The following is an 18,251-nucleotide window of genomic DNA, read 5'->3' as shown; positions in this document are numbered from 1 at the left end:
CTTTGTCATTGGAAGCATTCCAGTATGGATCCTTTAGGCTTTGTTCAGAGGAATCTGTGTTTATAATCCTTCCTTTTATCAACTATACACACACACAAAATCAGTGTACGTACTCATACACTATTTAATATATATAGTAATATGCCACTTTGTAACTTTGTGTCTTGACATATTTATGTGTCTCATTCCATCAAAATCCTAATCACGAATAGGTATTATTTCCTTCTTTAGAAAATTGCAGAGTCATCTTGGGTACCCTGTGCCAGTCGAAGATTGGGGCTGTTCTGGTCAGTGTGCTGACTTTCTCATACCCTTTTAAAAAGTAGATTAGTCATGAACCTCTTGGAGGGACGTCAGTGGTGAAGTCTCCCAAGGCCATTTTGCTTTACTAGTTTTCATGTTCAAGTTCAGGTGGTCTTTTCAGAAGTATCCCCAGTTTAATGATTTTTAAAATAAGTGATTGATTTTAATTATGAATGTACACATAATTAAAATATATTGCGTATGGTTTCATCGTTATTGTTCACAACTGAAGTGTTCCTCCATTGGACAGAAGGCTTCACAGCAGCATCTTTCTCTTCCCAGATGTCACCTCGGGGCATGGAGCCTTCCCGATCCCTCTGTCTAATGCAGCAGCTCCCCCTGCTCTCTGTCCTCTTGCTCTGCTTTATTTTTTCCTCTGAGCATATCCCTATCTGACATTAATATGGAGAGTGGAATAGAGAATGTAAACGAGGCTTAATCAGTTGGAGGAAAGGCTCTGCAGTCATTTCTCTTTTCCTCTCTGCCCTGTTGTTTTCCTGTATCATGATTTAAATTTTTAGAGTCGTTTTGATCTTTTCAGGTCTCAACTTGTGAAATTCTTCTTTTCTATCAGAGAATTATATTTTAATGATTTAATTTTTATTAATCCAATATGAAGCTTATATCTATCTATCTATTCCTATAATGAGTAATAGGTTATTTTCAGACATTTCTGGCTCTAAGAAGAGAGGATCATTGCCCACTTATAAACGTCTGGAAATGGAGAAGAGTGTTGGCACTTGAATTAGTGTTGTCCAGAGCCTTGCCTCCAATTGGTATGTTCTCCTTTACGTTCTCTACTTCAATGTCTATAGTCATGGAACATGTTAGGGAGTTGACATGAGAATGATCACTGGGTCTGTGGCTCTTCTGAGTGGCCACAGCTCCATAATTCTAGGTCATATTCTCAATGCTTAGTAACCTACACAAAGAATTTTCTAACTATCCCTAAATATTAGCTATAAAAGCTTTCAATATAGAGTATCAGTCCTAATTCTGCAGTTATCAGACATGAGGAACTTCTAGACATGTAAGTGGTCTGGAGTTAGGTGCTCTTTGGTCCCTAATTACTGCTAACTGTGTCATTTCTATCTACCTGGCTCCTTCAAAACCATTCAGACTATTTTATATCGGTTTCCCAAAACCATCCAAGTCCTTCCCTAATCAGCTCAGACTTCTCAAAAAGGATTGATATGCATTGTACACTAACATTAGAGTATACAAAAGGAATTATTTTTTCATAGAGGACCACTGAAAAGGTTTAATGGTAGCTTTATTTTATTTAGCTTTGGAGTTGTGCAACAATTAAAAAATTCTATTATTTACATATGTTGATAAAAGTACTTTAAAATATGGAACCAAGTACAATGATCTTGCTTCATATGTTCTAAATATTTTCAATTGGAAGATAAAGTACCATTTAAGACATAATATAAAGAATTGACTCTGTCCCTGACTTTGAAAAACCTGCTCTCTGCACATGTTTTCTTATCTGTATTAAAGATAATGTTTTACTTACAGGTTAATTGAGATTCAGAGGCTAATAAGTAATCTTTATACCAAGGATGGTGCTTCTTGAACTGGTTTCGTAAAAGTTAGGACAGTGTTTTCATAATAATCATTGATAAATGAATCATCTTAAAATTTTTGTTAAAATTTGAAAAAGGCAAACTGAATTACTCCTGAGGTCAATCTATCCTATCTAATAATAGACAAATAGGGTAATTAACCGTACCTCTGACACGCTTCCCATTGGCTAATCAAGGCAATATGCAAATTAACTGCCAACCAAGATGGCGGCCGGCAGCCACGCAGCTAAAGTGAACAGGAGGCTTGGTTGCCCTGGCGATGGAGGAAGCCAAGGTTCCCCACCTGCCGCTGCCGGGCTCTGAGCTGCACTCTAAGCAACGATTTTGCAATTATAGAAGCTAAACAAATCCCAGATACCTGCTTTCAGCAGCAGAGGCCTCAAAGCTGGAGCCGGCTCTCAGCTCCAGTGACAGCAATAGAAGGTAAATAAATCCCAGAATTAAAAAAACAAAAAAAACTAAAAAAGGAGAGATTGGGAGCTTCAGTCGCCTGCCAGCCTGAAAACGTCCCTCAGCCCCTCACCCAGACTGGCCAGGCACCCCAGTGGGGACCCTCACCATGAAGGGGGTGCGACCAGCTGCAATCAGCCATCAGCCCCTCATCCAGGCTGGCCAGGCACCCAAGCAGGACCCCCACCCTGATCCGGGACACCCTTCAGCGCAAACCAGCCAGCCCCCACCAGTGCACCAGGCCTCTATCCTATATAGTAAAAGGGTAATATGCAAACTGACCCTAACAGCAGAACAACTGGGAATGACTGATCACTATGACACACACTGACCACCAGGGGGCAGACGCTCAATGCAGGAGCTGCCCTCTGGTGGTCAGGGTGCTCTCACATGGGGAGCTCTGCTCAGCCACAAGCTAAGCTGATGGCTGCCAGTACAGTGGTGGTGGTGGGAGCTTCTCCTGCCTCCTCAGCAGCGCTAAGGATGTCCGACTGCAGTTTAGGCCTGCTCCCCGCTGGCAAGTGGACATCCCCTGAGGGCTGCCAGGCTGCCAGAGGGATGTCTGATTGCCATCTTAGGCCCAATCCCCCGGGGAGCAGGCCTAATCCAGCAAGTGGTCATCCCCCGAGGGGTTCCAGACTGTGAGAGGGCACAGGCGGGCTGAGGAACCCCCCCTCAAGTGCACAAATTTTTGTGCACCAGGCCTCTAGTATATATATATAAAAGTCCATTGACAGGAACAGCGGAATGACTGGAAAGACCAGTTGCCATGACACGCACTGCATTAGTCAACAGGCCTGATCTGGGCCCTGATCAGCTTCTCCCAGTCTCCCGTGGCCCCTCCCCCCTGCCAACCCTGCCCTAGATTTGCCCCCCCCCACCCCAATCAGGGGTGGGGCCAGACAGCCAACCTCCCAAGGCCCCTCCCACCAGCAGGCCACCTGATAGGCCTCGATTGCCAGCCAAGCCAAGGAACTACACCCGTGCACAAATTAGTGCACCAGGCCTCTAGTTTTTAAATCAGGGTTAGCGATTACATTAATATAATGTCTGTTAATTTATCCAAAACCAAAGAAGAAATGAAGGAATTGAAAATAATATAAAAATATGTAAAATACCATAAAAAACTGCTTGATTTTGAAAATGTAACATAAGAGGAAATATCCATATTGTTATTCTGAACTAGAATGTAATTGCTATACCAATTAAGAGGTACATTTTTATATCGTAAATCATTTGGGTATGATATTTTTATAGTCATTGTTTTCGTATGACCACAAATCATTGTACAGGGTTTTTAATTTTTTAATTTTTGATAAAATATAAAGTGTTGAAAGAGTTTTCAGAAATTTATTGCATTTATAAAAGCTTGTTTGGGTTCCCAATTTTTATATAATTTGTGTGAATACCTCTCTACTCTGCATATACATAGGTTATTCACTCTTTTATATTTCTAACCAGATAGTAAACATTATTTCATGAATTCAAAATATATACCCATCTATGTTTTTCAGGGTTTTACCTCTGTAATAAATACTCCAAGTTAAAATTTGTTTCATAAGATAATAGTTCTGTGTGGTCATCATCATGGATTTGTTATTTCATGAAATGTTTATTAAGTACCTTCTTTTTATTAAGATTCTGTTGTAACCATTGGACTGATGCTTGTTGGACTGAACAAGATGAAGTCTTTGCCCTAACAGAACTTCAAGTCTAATGGAGGAGGCAATCAGTTTTTTAATATCATAAATCATTTGAATACTATATTTTTGTTGTAATTGTTTTCAATAACCAAAGCAACAAAAATATAAGATCAGATAGCAATACATGCTATGAAGAAACCTAAAATAGGGCTTCAACTTTAGAAAGGGAAGGCTTTATTGTAGAGGTAATATTTGAGCACATATGCAATGAAGATGAGATAAGAAGCCATGCAGATACGAAAAAGAGAATTCTAGACATAGGAAAAAACACACACAGGCCTAAAATAGGAGCATACCTAGGGGTTTGAAGAACAGCAAAGAGGCCATTGGGGCGTAGAATGGAATTAGCAAGGGGGTGAATAACAGTGGATGATAGGAGAGGAGTGATTAAGATCCTTTTTGACCTTGGAAATGGAAAGTTATCTGAAATAGGAGCAACTGGAAAGTTTTCAGGACAGAGCAATGCAATCTGACCCGAGACAATGTTTCAATTATATGACAGTGATGTAGCTGCTCAAAGTCAGAGGACTTTGGATGTGTTTTGAAAGTCAAGTCAGTGGGATTTGCTGTGGAATTAGATGTGAAGTGTAACTAAAGAAAGAATCAATATTGACCTCAAGGCTTTGGCTGGAACATGTTATGTTTGAGATGCCTATTGGATGCCTAAGTGGAGATGTTGAGGTACTTGGGTATCTACACCTGAGGTTTAGAGAAAAGGTATAGACTGGAAGTATAATTCAACAGAGAGATGGTATTTAGGTACTGAAATGAATGAGATACCCAAGAGAGTGAGTACAAAGGAGCAGGGAAAGAGTCCTGACCCCCTTTAACATCTAGAGGTATAGGATGTGAAAAGAAAGCAGCGAAGAAGACAGAAAAAATGACAGGTGAGGGAGACTCAAAATCAAGAGAATGTAGAATCCTTGAAGTCACATAGAGGGAAAAGTTTTTCAAAGAATAAAAATGGGCATATCACTACCGATCTTATAGATGTTAGAATTTATTTATTTTTTTTTTTTATTGCTTTAAGTATTACAAAGGGTATTACATATGTGTCCATTTTATCACCCCGCCCTAGACAGTCCCCTAGCCTCCCCTATCCCCCAGTGTCTTATGTCCATTGGTTATGCTTATATGCATGCATACAAGTCCTTTAGTTGATCTCTTACGCCCCTACCTCCTGCCCCCCAAACCTCCCCGGCCTTCCCGCTGCAGTTTGACAATCTGTTTGAGGCAGCTCTGCCTCTGTATCTATTATTGTTCAAAAGTTTATAATGGTCTCTATTATCCATGAATGAGTGAGATCATGTGGTATTTTTCCTTCATTGACTGGCTTATTTCACTTAGCATAATGCTCTCCAGTTCCATCCATGACGTTGCAAATGGTAAGAGTTCCTTTCTTTTTACAGCAGCATAGTATTCCATCGTGTAGATGTACCACAGTTTTCTAATCCATTCATCTACTGATGGGCACTTAGGCTGTTTCCAGATCTTAGCTATGGTGAATTGTGCTGCTATGAACATAGGGGTGCATATATCCTTTCTGATTCGTGTTTCTGGTTTCTTGGGATATAATCCTAGAAGTGGGATCACAGGGTCAAATGGGAGTTCCATTTTCAGTTTTTTAAGGAAACTCCATACTGTCTTCCATAGTGGCTGCACCAGTCTGCATTCCCACCAGCAGTGCACAAGTGATCCTTTTTCTCCACATCCTCTCCAGCACTTGTCGTTTGTTGATTTGTTGATGATAGCCAGTCTGACAGGTGTGAGATGATACCTCATTGTTGTTTTGATTTGCATCTCTCGGATGATTAGTGACTTTGAGCATGTTTTCATATGTCTCTTGGCTTTCTGAATGTCCTCTTTTGAAAGGTGTCTATTTAGGTCCTTTGCCCACTTTTTGATTGGATTGTTTATCTTCCTTTTGTTGAGTTGTATGAGTTCCCTATAAATTTTGGAGATTAGGCCCTTATCAGATATGACATTGGCAAATATGTTTTCCCACACAGTGGGTTTTCTTGTTGTTTTGTTGATGGTTTCTTTTGCTGTGCAGAAGCTTTTTATTTTGATGAAGTCCCATTTGTTTATTTTCTCTTTAGTTTCAAGTGCCCTAGGAGCTGTGTCAGTGAAGAAATTGCTTCGGCATATATCTGAGATTTTGTTGCCTTTGGATTCTTCTAGAATTTTTATGGTTTCCTGTCGTACATTTAAGTCCTTTATCCATTTTGAGTTTATCTTTGTGTATGGTGTAAGTTGGTGGTCTAGTTTCATTTTCTTGCATATATCTGTCCAATTTTCCCAACACCATTTATTGAAGAGACTATCTTGGCTCCATTGTATGTTCTTGCCTCCTTTGTCAAATATTAATTGAGCATATTGGTTCGGGCCGATTTCTGGGCTCTCTATTCTATTCCATTGATCTATATGCCTATTCTTGTGCCAGTACCAGGCAGTTTTGAGAACAGTGGCTTTGTAATACAACTTGATATCTGGTATTGAGATCCCACCTACTTTGTTCTTTTTCAGGATTGCTGCAGCTATTCGGGGTCTTTTTTTATTCCAGATGAATTTTTGGAGAGTTCGTTCTAGATCTCTGAAGTATGCCGTTGGTATTTTAATGGGAAGTGCGTTGAATTTATAGATTGCTTTGGGTAGTATGGACATTTTAATGATGTTGATTCTACCAATCCAGGAACACGGTATGTTCTTCCATCTGTTTATGTCTTCCTCTATATCTTTTTTCAACGTCCTGTAGTTTTCTGAGTAGAGGTCTTTTACCTCTTTAGTTAAGTTGATTCCTAGGTAGCTTAATTTTTTTGGTGCAATGGTAAACGGGATTGCTTTTATAATCTCTCTTTCTGAAAGTTCACTACTGGTGTATAGAAATGCCTCAGATTTCTTGGGGTTAATTTTGTATCCTGCTACATTGCCAAATTCATGTATTAAGTCTAGTAGCTTTTGGATGGAGTCTCTGGGGTTTTGTATGTATAATATCATGTCGTCTGCAAATAAGGACAGTTTTACTTCCTCTTTTCCAATTTGGATGCATTTTATTTCTTCTTCTTGCCGAATTGCAATGGCTAACACTTCCAGTACTATGTTGAACAGGAGTGGTGAGAGGGGGCATCCCTGTCTTGTTCCTGTTCTTAGGGGAAATGGTGTTAGTTTTTGCCCATTGAGTATGATGTTGGCTGTGGGCCTGTCATATATGGCTTTTATTATGTTGAGGTATGATCCTTCTACTCCCACCTTGCTGAGAGTTTTTATCAAAAATGGGTGTTGAATTTTGTCAAATGCTTTTTCTGCATCAATTGATATGACCATGTGGTTTTTTTCTTTCAGTTTGTTTATGTGATGTATCACGTTGATTGATTTGCGGATATTGTACCATCCTTGCATCCCTGGGATAAATCCTACTTGGTCATGGTGTATGATCTTTCTGATGTACTGCTGGATCCGATTTGCTAAGATTTTGTTGAGGATTTTGGCATCTATGTTCATGAGGGATATTGGCCTGTAGTTCTCTTTCATTGTGTTGTCTTTACCTGGTTTTGGTATTAGGGTGATGCTGGCTTCATAGAATGAGCTTGGAAGTGTTCCTTCCTCTTGAATTTTTTGTAGTAGTCTGAGGAGGATAGGTTTTAGTTCTTCCTTGAATGTTTGGTAAAACTCCCCTGTGAAGCCGTCTGGTCCTGGGCTTTTGTTTGATGGAAGCTTTTTGATGACTGCTTCAATTTCTTCCATAGTTATTGGCCTGTTGAGATTTTTAGATTCTTCCTGATTGAGTTTTGGAATGTTGTATTTTTCTAGGAATTTGTCCATTTCCTCCAGGTTGTCTAGTTTGTTGGAGTAGAGCTGTCCATAGTAGTTTTTAATGATCATTTGTATTTCTGTGGGGTCTGTTGTTATTTCGCCTCTATCGTTTCTGATTTTGTTTATTTGGGTCCTCTCTCTTTGCTTCTTGGTGAGTCTGGCTAGAGGTTTGTCAATCTTGTTTATCCTTTCAAAGAACCAGCTCTTGGTTTCATTGATTTTCTGTATTGTTTTTTTGGTCTCTATATCATTTATTTCTGCTCTAATCTTTATTATCTCCTTCCTTCTGCTCACTCTGGGGTTTTCTTGTTGCTCTCTTTCTAATTCTTTGAGTTGTAGAGTTAGATGATTTACTACCATGTTTTCTTGTTTTTTGAGATAGGCCTGTAGAGCTATAAACTTCCCTCTCAAGACTGCTTTCATTGTGTCCCATAGGTTTTGGATTGTTGTGTTTTCATTGTCATTAGTTTCCAGGATGTTTTTAATTTCTTCTTTGATCTCATTGGTAACCCAATCAATATTTAATAGCATGCTATTCAGCTTCCAGGTGTTTGAGTATTTTTGGTTGTTTTTATTGTAGTTTATTTCTAATATTATGCCATCGTGGTCTGTGAAGATGCTTTTTATGATTTCAATCTTCTTGAATTTGGGGATACTTTGCTTGTGACCCAATATATGGTCTATTTTTGAATATGTCTTATGAGCATTTGAGTAGAATGTATATTCCCTGGCTTTGGGGTGGAGTGTTCTGAAGATGTCTATTAAGTCCATCTGATCTAGTGAGTCATTTAGGATTGCTGTATCTTTGCTGATTGTTTGTCTAGAGGGCTTATCCAGTGCTGTCAGTGGTGTATTAAAGTCCCCTACTATGATAGTATTGTTGTCGATCTCTCCTTTGATATCTTCCAGGAGTTTTTTTATGAATTTGGGTGCTCCTGCATTGGGTGCATATATGTTTACCAGAGTTATATCTTCTTGTTGTATTGATCCCTTTAGTATTATGAAATGGCCTTCCTTATCTCTTGTTATGGCCTTCACTTTGAGGTCTATTTTGTCCGATATAAGTATTGCTACCCCAGCTTTCTTTTCCTTTCCATTTGCCTGAAAGATATTTTTCCATCCTTTCACTTTCAGTCTGTGTGAGTCCCTTCTAATGAGGTGGGTTTCTTGTAGACAGCAGATGTATGGGTCATGTTTTTTTATCCATTCAGCCACTCGATGTCTTTTGTTTGGAGCATTTAGTCCGTTTACGTTTAAAGTTATTATTGAAAGGTACTTGTTTGTAGCCATTTCTGTTTTTGTGTGTGTGGCTGTTTTCTTTCTGAGCTTTTTATTATTTTTATACCAGTCCCTTTAGCATTCCTTGCATTGCTGGCTTGGTGGTGATAAACTCCCTTAGCCTTTTTTTGTCTGTGAAGCTTCTTATTTCCCCTTCAAGTTTGAATGATAGCCTTGCTGGATAGAGTATTCTTGGATTCAGTCCTTTGCTTTGCATCACTTTGTAAATTTCTGTCCATTCTTTTCTGGCCTGATGTGTTTCTGTTGAGAAATCATTTGACAATCTAATGGGCGATCCCTTGTATGTAACTTTCCGTCTCTCTCTTGCAGCCTGTAAGATTCTCTCTTTGTCCTGAACATTTGCCATGGTAATTATGATGTGTCTTGGTGTGGGTCTTTTCGGGTTCACCTTGTTTGGGACTCTCTGGGCTTGTGTGACTTTTTTCTTCCCCACCTCAGGGAAGTTTTCTGATATTATTTCTTCTAATAGGTTTTCTAATCCTTGTTCATCCTTCTGTTGTTCTGGTACCCCTATTATTCGTATGTTGTTTCGTTTCATGTTGTCCCAAAGCTCCCTTAGGCTCTCCTCCTGTGTTTTAATTTTTTTCTCCAATTGCAGTACATTTTGGGTGTGTTTTGCTTCCTTGTCTTCTAATTCACTAATTCGGTCCTCCGCTTCTCCTAGTCTACTGTTGATACTTTCAATGGAGTTTTTCATTGCAGCTATATCACTCTTCATTTCTTCTTGGGTCTTACTTAAGTTGTTGATTTTTTCATCTGTTTCTTCTAGCTTCTTCCATATGTTATCGATTTTTTCATCTGTTTCTTCTTGCTTCTTGCAGAGGATGTCGATTTTTTCCTCCATCCGGTTTATGCACTCTAGGACCCTTATTCTGAATTCTTTGTCTGTCATGTTGCATGCCTCTGTATTACTTAGCTGCTTTTCTGGAGAGCCCTCCTTCTCTTTCCTTTGGGGGTTTCTTTGTCTACCCATGTTTGATCTCACTGACATATCTAGACGTTGAGTCGTTCAGTGGTTGCTCCCTTGGTGGCAGTGACTCCTTGGTCTGTGGTTGCTCTTCGGGCGGTTGCGGTAGCAGCTGCTCTTCAGTTGGCAGCAGCTCCTCTGGTGTGTGCTGTTCACAGCTGAGGTGGCTCTTCTGGCTGGTGGGGCGAGGCTTCACATACAGCTGCTGTTCCTCAGCAGAGGGTGTGGTGCTCTGGAGGTTGCTGTAGCTTCGATCTGCTGCGTTGATTTAAAGGCACAAAATACAACACAACAAGGCACCACGTACCCGGCAGTATACACAAATATATTCACGATATTAATAACCCCAAATAAAGGTGACCACCCGAATTAAGAGGATTAGGGGATAAGGAGGATGGAAGGGAAAAAGATAAAAGAGAAAAAAGAAAAGAAAAGTAGGGACCAAAAAAAAAAAAGAGTGCAAAAATGAAATTGGGAAAAAGGAGGGGGGGAAAAAAGCAAGAAAAGAAAAGACAAGAAAAAAGAAAGAAAAAAAAAGGAGAAAAAAGAAAAAAAAAGAAAATAAAAGAGCGAAAAGAGAGAATGAAGTGGAAGAGGGGAAGAGACTTATAATATGAGGAGAATACTCCTATAGAACCGCCATTAATCCCAACAGATTCCAGCAACAGCTCCCTGGAGATGAATGCAAACTAGAAACAACCAATAATATAACGATGAAAATAGAATGGAGAACACTAATCCCAAAATAAAATAAAGAGAAAATAAAATGACACTTTAAAAAATGGTAAAATGGTAGCAGTAATAATACTGGTTAAAAATAAGAAGGTAGTAGTTAAAAGGGTAAAATGAGGTGATGGAAAAGAAGAAAAAAAAAAAGAAAGAAAAGAAAAAAGAAGAAGAAAAAAATTGGTTTCTTAGTTAAAAGGTGAAAAAAGAAAAAAAAAAAAAAAAAAAAAGACTTGCAGTAGTGAAGGTCCCTCGGTTCTTCTATTCTTCAGTGTGGCTCGCCTTAGACCTGCCAGGTATTCAGGAGAGTGTTGAGTTCCCCTGCGATACACTGTTCCTCTGTGTTGTAAACCACAGTCCTTATTTTAAAGCAGGCCGCATTTCTTTCCCAGACTGCCTTATTTTGTGTTTAGCAAAGAGTCAGTTTGTGGGTCAGCCTCTGGGTGGCAGTGTTCTGGGGTTGGCCTCTGAGGCTATAGGGCCTCTCTGTCCAGTGGAAGTTCACTGCCCATAGCTGGCTGCGTAATAGTTAGTTACCGGCGCTGTGTTGTTGCTGGGATTGAAAATCCCTCTATAGGCCAGACCCTGTTAACTCCCAGGGATTGATCAGATTATTTTAATCCTTGATCTTGTACAGGGTGGAATCTGGGTGTGGCTGTGCTCCTTGCCTGGGGGCTGGGGGGAGGAGTCTCACTCTCCGGAGAGAATGTCTGCCCCAGACCTGGGCTCGGGGGTGTCTCAGCACTCAATTCGCTGCCACCTCTCCCGGCCCCCCCTCTCTCTTCAGTCTCTCCCCAGATTCCACTCCTCCGCACACTCTCCCTCTCTTCAGCACAGGTGAGTGTCTGTATCCGAAATGTCCCATGAACAGGATTCAGTGAAAACAATCAAACAAACGCCGGCCGCGGAAACGGGGAAGGCTTGGTTTCTGTAAGCTTCTTCTCTTACCGGGACTGCATGGTCTGGTCAGCTCTTCAGGCTGCCCCCTTTAGGCTCAGTCCTCTGTGATCACAGCACTGAGCTCTCAATTCCCCCGGCGGCGCCAGGAATCCCGCGGTTCTCCTTTCCCCCGTCAGGGGCTGTGCCTGTCCCAAGGGACGCGGCTGCCGCGCGGTCTCCCTCCGACTCTCTGGGTTCAGAGGTCTGGCAAACTTTCCTGCCCAAATCCCTGGTTTTTTTACCTTTCCTGGGGAGTTCTGCTCTTCACGGCTGCAAACCGTCTCACCAGCTGAGCAAGTTCGCCAATTCGGTGTGGGTGTTACTAGTTTCAGCTGCTGACTCCATTTGCTCCGGGACACGACCTGGGACGCGTCTGCCTATATCGCCGCCATCTTCCTATCGATGTTAGAATTTAACCAGTATACTATGATTAATTTGGTATGATAATTTAGATGAAATGTTTAAACTCCTTGAAGAATATTACTTATCACCAGACAAAGAAGAAATAAGAAACCTGGAAAGGTTTATATCCATTAAAGACTTAAATCTATAATTAAAATCCTTCTCTGAAAGAGAACTCCAAGTCCTGATGACTTCCAGGGTTAATTCTTCCAAATATTTAAGGAAAATATAGCATCAATAACTCCCATATAAAAATTATTCAAGATAATAGGAAGTTATTTTATAAGGCTAGCATAACCTTCATACAAACACCGATAAGGGTATAGAAAACAAAGAGATGAATCTCATCTCTGAACACAGATGACAGGCCCTAAGCAAGATAGTGGCAAATCAAATCAGTCAGGTATGAATGTGTAATAAATGCCATCCAAATTAGATCTATGTAAGGCATTCAAGTTTGGTCTACCATGTGAAAAACAATCAATGAACAAATGATGTCAAAGAAAACAAACATATGATATTCTCAGTAAACAGAGACAAAGTCTTTGAAAAAATGCACTCATAATAAAATTTCCTAGTAATCTAGGAATAGAAGGGAGCAACTATCATTTGCTTATGGGTATTTAGAGGAAAAACCCTTCAGCAAACTTCACACTTGAAGGTAAAATATTCAACTATACCGACTGAGAGCAGAAGCAATGCAAAAAGATTCTGCTAGCCACCAAAGTTATACAGGACGTCCTAGCCAGCTTGATTGGGCCAGATTAAAATATAGAAGGTCTTAAAAATTGAGAGAAAAGAAAAAAAATCATTCTTCACAAAAACCATCATTGTGTAGATAGATAATCCAAAATAATCTACAGATATACTTAAAATTCAGTATGTGATTTTAGCAAGCTCATTGAAAACAAGGTCAACATAAAATGCATTTGCATTTCTACATACTAACAATAATAAGATAATAAAATATAAAAATACTACTTATAATAACCTCAAAACATCAAATAATAGGAATCCATTTAATGAGATGATTATAGTAGTGAGGATTCTCCATAGAAACAGAATTAATAATATATATACTAGGGGCCCGGTGCACGAAATTCGTGCACTGGGTGTGTGTGTGGGGGGGAGAGTGTCCCTCAGCCCAGCCTGCCCCCTCTCACATACTGGGAGCCCTCAGGCGTTGACCCCCATCACCCTCCGATTGCCTGATCAGCCCCTTGCCCAGGCCTGACGCCTCTGCCAGAGGTGTCAGGCTTGGACAGGGGACCCCCATCTCCCCCCGATCACTGGCTCTGGCCCCCGCCCAGGCCTGAGGCCTCTGGCCCAGGAATCATGCCTGGGCAGGGGACCCCCATCTCCCTCTGATCGCTTGCTCCACCTCCCGCCCAAGCCTGACGCCTCTGACCCAGGCTCAGGCCTGGGCAAGGGGACCATCATATCTCCCCAATCCCCGGCTCTGCCCCCCGCCCAGGCCTGATGCCTCAGCCAGAGGAGTTGACCCTCATCACCCTCCGATCACCAATCACCGGATCGGCCCCTTGACCAGGCCTGAGGCCTCCGGCAGAGGTGTCAGGCCTGGGCAGGGGAACCCCAGCTCCCCGCAGTTGCAGGCTCTGCCCCTTCCCAGGCCTAACACCTCTGGCCTAGGCATCCGGCCCGGGCAGCGGGGACCTGCAGTGGCAGCGGGGGGCGCCGTGATTGTGGGCTTCGCTTTGGGCCCAGGCAAGGGACCCCTAGCTCCTGGGACTGCCAGCTTCGACCGTGCCCAGCTCCCATCGCTGGCTCCACCCCTACTTCCTGCTATCACTGGCCAGGGCGGCAAAGGCGCCTGATTCTCTGATCATGGCTGGGGGGCAGGGCAAAGGCGGCCCCAGGGCCACCTTTGCCCTGCCCCCCAGCTCTTAGCTCCCCCCTGGGTTTCCGATCACTGTCAGTGGCAGGGGGCTTCTTCCTGCTTTCCCTTTCGCCTCCCTGCATTGTGCCTACATATGCAAATTAGCCGCCATCTTGTTGGCAGTTAACTGTCAATCTTAGTTGGCAGTTAATTTGCATATAGCCCTGAGTAGCCAATGAAAAAGGTATCGCCGTACGCCAATTACCATTTTTCTCTTTTATTAGTGTAGATATATCCCAAAAAATGTATACTCAATAATTTTAATGGCAGAGTTTATTAAAATACATTTCATTTTCAAAATTACGCTATCAGCTGTCAAAGCGTGTATACATTATTTTGAAATTCCCTGTATATATGACATCTGAAACAACCATGCTGATATTTAAAAACCCAGGGTCCATAACGACCATCTGAAGACTCGCCTGAACACTGGAAGTCAGTCCTACAGTCAGTGCTGGGTTGCTGTGGTGACCCAGCACTGATTGATGAAGAGGCTATGGATGAGGCCGGGAGAGAGAGGCCGGGCCTGATCTGCAGCCTCTGTGGCAGCTGTGGATTAGCCATTGCCTCTCTCTTTCTTTCCTTGCTTCGCCAGCCTCTGTTTCTCTCCAGGCCTCCAGGGGGCTGCTGATCAGCCCCGCCTCTCTGCTCAGGCCCAGAGATAAGACTGGAGACACTGACTGGCATAGAAACCAACCAATCAGAACCAAATCTAGGTGAACTGTGAGGAGTCAATGGCTGTCTAGGAGGCGGAGCTTTTGATGTTGACTGGCATAGAAACTGACCAATCAGAACTAAATTGGCCAGCAGGGGAGGGCACTTGGGGGTGAGATCAGGCCTACAGAGGAGGGCAGTTAGGGGTGATCAGGCAGGCAGGCAGGCAGAGGCAGTTAGGGGCGATCAAGCAGGCAGCAGAGGGGTTGGGGACAATCAGGCAGGCAGGCAGAGGGAGTTAGGAGCAATCAGGCAAGCAGGCAGGTGAGTGGATAGGAGCCAGCAGTCCCATAGGGATCAGACCTAAAACGGCAGTCAGACATCTCCCAAGGGGTCCCTGATTGGAGAGGGTGCAGGCTGGGCTGAGGGACCCTGCCCCCTTTGTGCACAAATTTTGTGCACCAGGCCACTTGTTGGTCATAAAATGGCTCATAGGTTGTAGTATAGTAAAACAATGGAATAGTACACAGTTATGAAAAATACCACACATCATAATTTAGAGTCATCTCACAGGAATAATGTTGAGTTTAAGAAGAAAGATGCAAAAGAGTACAAAAAATGATTTCATGTTATATTGTATGACCTTGGAGGTAGTCAAATAGAACTGATGATGCTTGTCCATAAAACTGTACTTTTGCCCTGACTGGTTTGGCTCAGTGGATAGAGCGTCAGCCTGAAGACTGAAGGGTCCCGGGTTCGATTCCAGTCAAGGGCATGTACCTTGGTTGCAGGCACATCCCCAGTAGGGGGTGTGCAGGGGGCAGCTGATTGGTGTTTCTCTCTCATCGATGTTTCTCTATCCCTCTCCCTTCCTCTCTGTAAAAAATCAATAAAATATAAAAAAAAACACTGTACTTTTTACATAAAGTGCACTTTACCTGATCTTAGTGATTCAACAATTCATGATAGTGTCTTATTATTCTGATAATTTGCTACGTATAAGCATGTGAATAATATAGTTTTATGTTTAGCCAGCATTTATTTTTTTAATCTAAATTAAACATATTTTCCATATTAGGAATCATTCCAAGAAACAGGAATTTTAAGGAAATCAAAATGTTATCATTTACAAAGCTTTGCTGTGGTTTATAACTTATTTCTGGCCCATGACTAACTTTCAAAGTCATGTATTTCAAGCAGGGGAGAGGAGCAAAAATCTTCCAAGTGGTTTATCCTTTAATATAGAAAGAATCTTTAAGAGACAAAGTTAGGGGACCACTTCCTACTCAGTGGGATGAGTGCCATGAAGCTGACTAAGCGGTGACAAATGTATGTAGATCGTCTTCACCTTGGCAATGCCATGCTCCCTACACAGAGATTCATTACGTTTCAGGGTGGACATTCGAAGGCACAACACTGTTACCTTGGTAGCCACGAGAGAAAGGTGTCGCCATGGGTTTCTCTCATGCTTGGCCATCTGACTAGCCTTATCTGAAATTCCTGGGCATTGGCTCCTATCAGGGAACAAACAGGAAGAGAATGATGACTCAGGGAACAAAGAGGCAAGACTTTTATATTATTGTCCCTTTTCAAAAAATACTCGGTGCACTCTTTCTCACCCACAAATTGCCTTCAGAATGAAGATACAATTTCTAACACTGGTAGTCAGGGTCTATTCAAGCTGGTTCATGCTACTTGTGAATATTTTCTTGTGACTCTCAGCCACCCTGTCTTCCAAGCAGGAGTCCCCTACACACTTTCTTGAACCCATCATACCCTTCTCTGCTCTGGAGCACTTCCTGCTCATGTTGGCTGCCTGAAGCACTCCGCCCTCCCCCTTCTCCACTTCTTGAGGGTAGTGGTTACATATTCCTTGTTTTGTCCACAGAGATGAGCAGAGAGTCAAACATAGACAACTCCCATGGGTTCATAGCTGTGATAGACTTTTAGAGAGATAAAATTTACTTAAAGATATTAGAGAAAATATATTTTAAAGTCTTAGATGATATAATATCAAAGTAAATAAGATACAGAATGTAAGTTCTTCTTCTCCATGGACATCCCATAAGGATGACCAGTGTTTTTCCTCCCAGACATTAGTCTAGATGCAGAGAACTAAACTTTTTTTCTCCCCAAAGATGGCGTTACATTATATACTCTGTTCTGCAACTTTAAAAGTTTGCCTTTCACTTACTATTTCCTGAACCTTTTTCCATGCCAGGATAGATGGATGACTTAAAAAAAAATCAGTTGGAGAAAAGCCTTAAGCATGTTTTTCTCTGCCCAGAAGAGGCCCTGCCACCTGTACCAGAGCGGCCAGTAAAACGGAGGGAATTGAGCAAAGTAGGACCCAGGGCATTTCTCAATATAGATCATCTTCCTTGGCACCTTCCCGATCAGTATAGACCTGCTCCTAGAGAGGGACACTCCTAGCCCAGCGCCTCTGTAGGAAGGATCCCCTGTAGAAAAGAGAACCAGAGTCAGGATTGGGGTCCCGCTACCTGAAGAAGGAAAATTCCTAGTCAGTGAACACAGCCATGGGCAGAATTGGGGCATCCTTCTCACCATCATTTCCTTTCCCTTCCTTCCTTCCTTCCATAGGCTCAGTGGTTTGTCTTTTGAGAGTTACTTCATAATTACTGTTCCTGTATCCAACTCCCGCTCTGCCAGCATCTCTTATCTCTCCCACTTCCAGAGACCTTGCCCTTCATCCTCTCCACCTGCCGACATGTTCTCTTGGTCCCGAGGATAATTTGGAAACCATTGGGATCACAAGAACATGATTCAGCTCTCCCGTGACCTGATGACGAATTTTACCTGCTCCCACAGGTTGGAGTCCCAGGTCAAAGTAGGGAGCTGCTCTGAATGTCCCTGATGCGCAGCCAGGATGCAACCCACCTCCCGCGCGCAGCCAGTCCCAGGAGAGAGGACACTACAGGTTGCGCAAGGGAGCATCATGAGGCCAGGCGCCCAGCCAGGGAAAAACTAACCCTAAACCTAACCTCCAACCCGGCGCCCTTTATTTCCATTCTAAAACGTACCGCTCACTCCTGTAACGGAAGTCAGCCCACCCCAGCCCCAGTGCGCCTCTCCATCCTGAGTTGCCCTGAATTGCACCCATTCTCCTCCCCACGCCACTCAAGGGCCTGCGTGTCTTCTCAGCGCTCTCTGCCTTCAGACTCGGGCTTCCGGGCTTTCGTTTCTGCTGGAACCAGAGGCCCGTGCGCGTTACTAGGCGTCTGTCTGCACAGCAACCCGGCGGTGCTTTCCTCCCAGCGGGGGAGGCTCCAGCCCCGTCCCCAGGGGGCAGGGCGGTCCCTGCACGGGAAGCCCCGCTCCTGGGCGCCTGGGCTGCTGCCTACGGGTTGCGGGAGGAGGGAGAGGCGATTGGGCCGGGCGCCACCTCTTCCCCCGCCCTCCCGGCCCGCTGCGCCCGCCCCCGGGAATGTCGGGACTCCTCCCAGGGCCCGCACTTGAAAGGCAGGGGCTGGACCCCGCCCTGGCCGCAA

The 18,251-nt window shown here is 42.9% G+C and overlaps 1 protein-coding gene across 1 annotated transcript in view; it reads right to left on the bottom strand.

The window, feature by feature from the left end:
• The window catches only part of LOC308512628 (coagulation factor XI-like), a gene marked incomplete at both ends in the record, with an annotated part of 328,656 nt that overhangs the window by 222,268 nt on the left and 88,137 nt on the right, over nucleotides 1-18,251 (bottom strand).

This window comes from Myotis nattereri, assembly GCF_964212035.1.
Source record: "Myotis nattereri genome assembly, chromosome: 2".
In the NCBI taxonomy this organism is placed as follows: Eukaryota; Metazoa; Chordata; class Mammalia; order Chiroptera; family Vespertilionidae; genus Myotis; species Myotis nattereri.
Note: the sequence above shows the minus strand (reverse complement) of the source record. Positions and strands in the feature narration are given on the sequence as shown.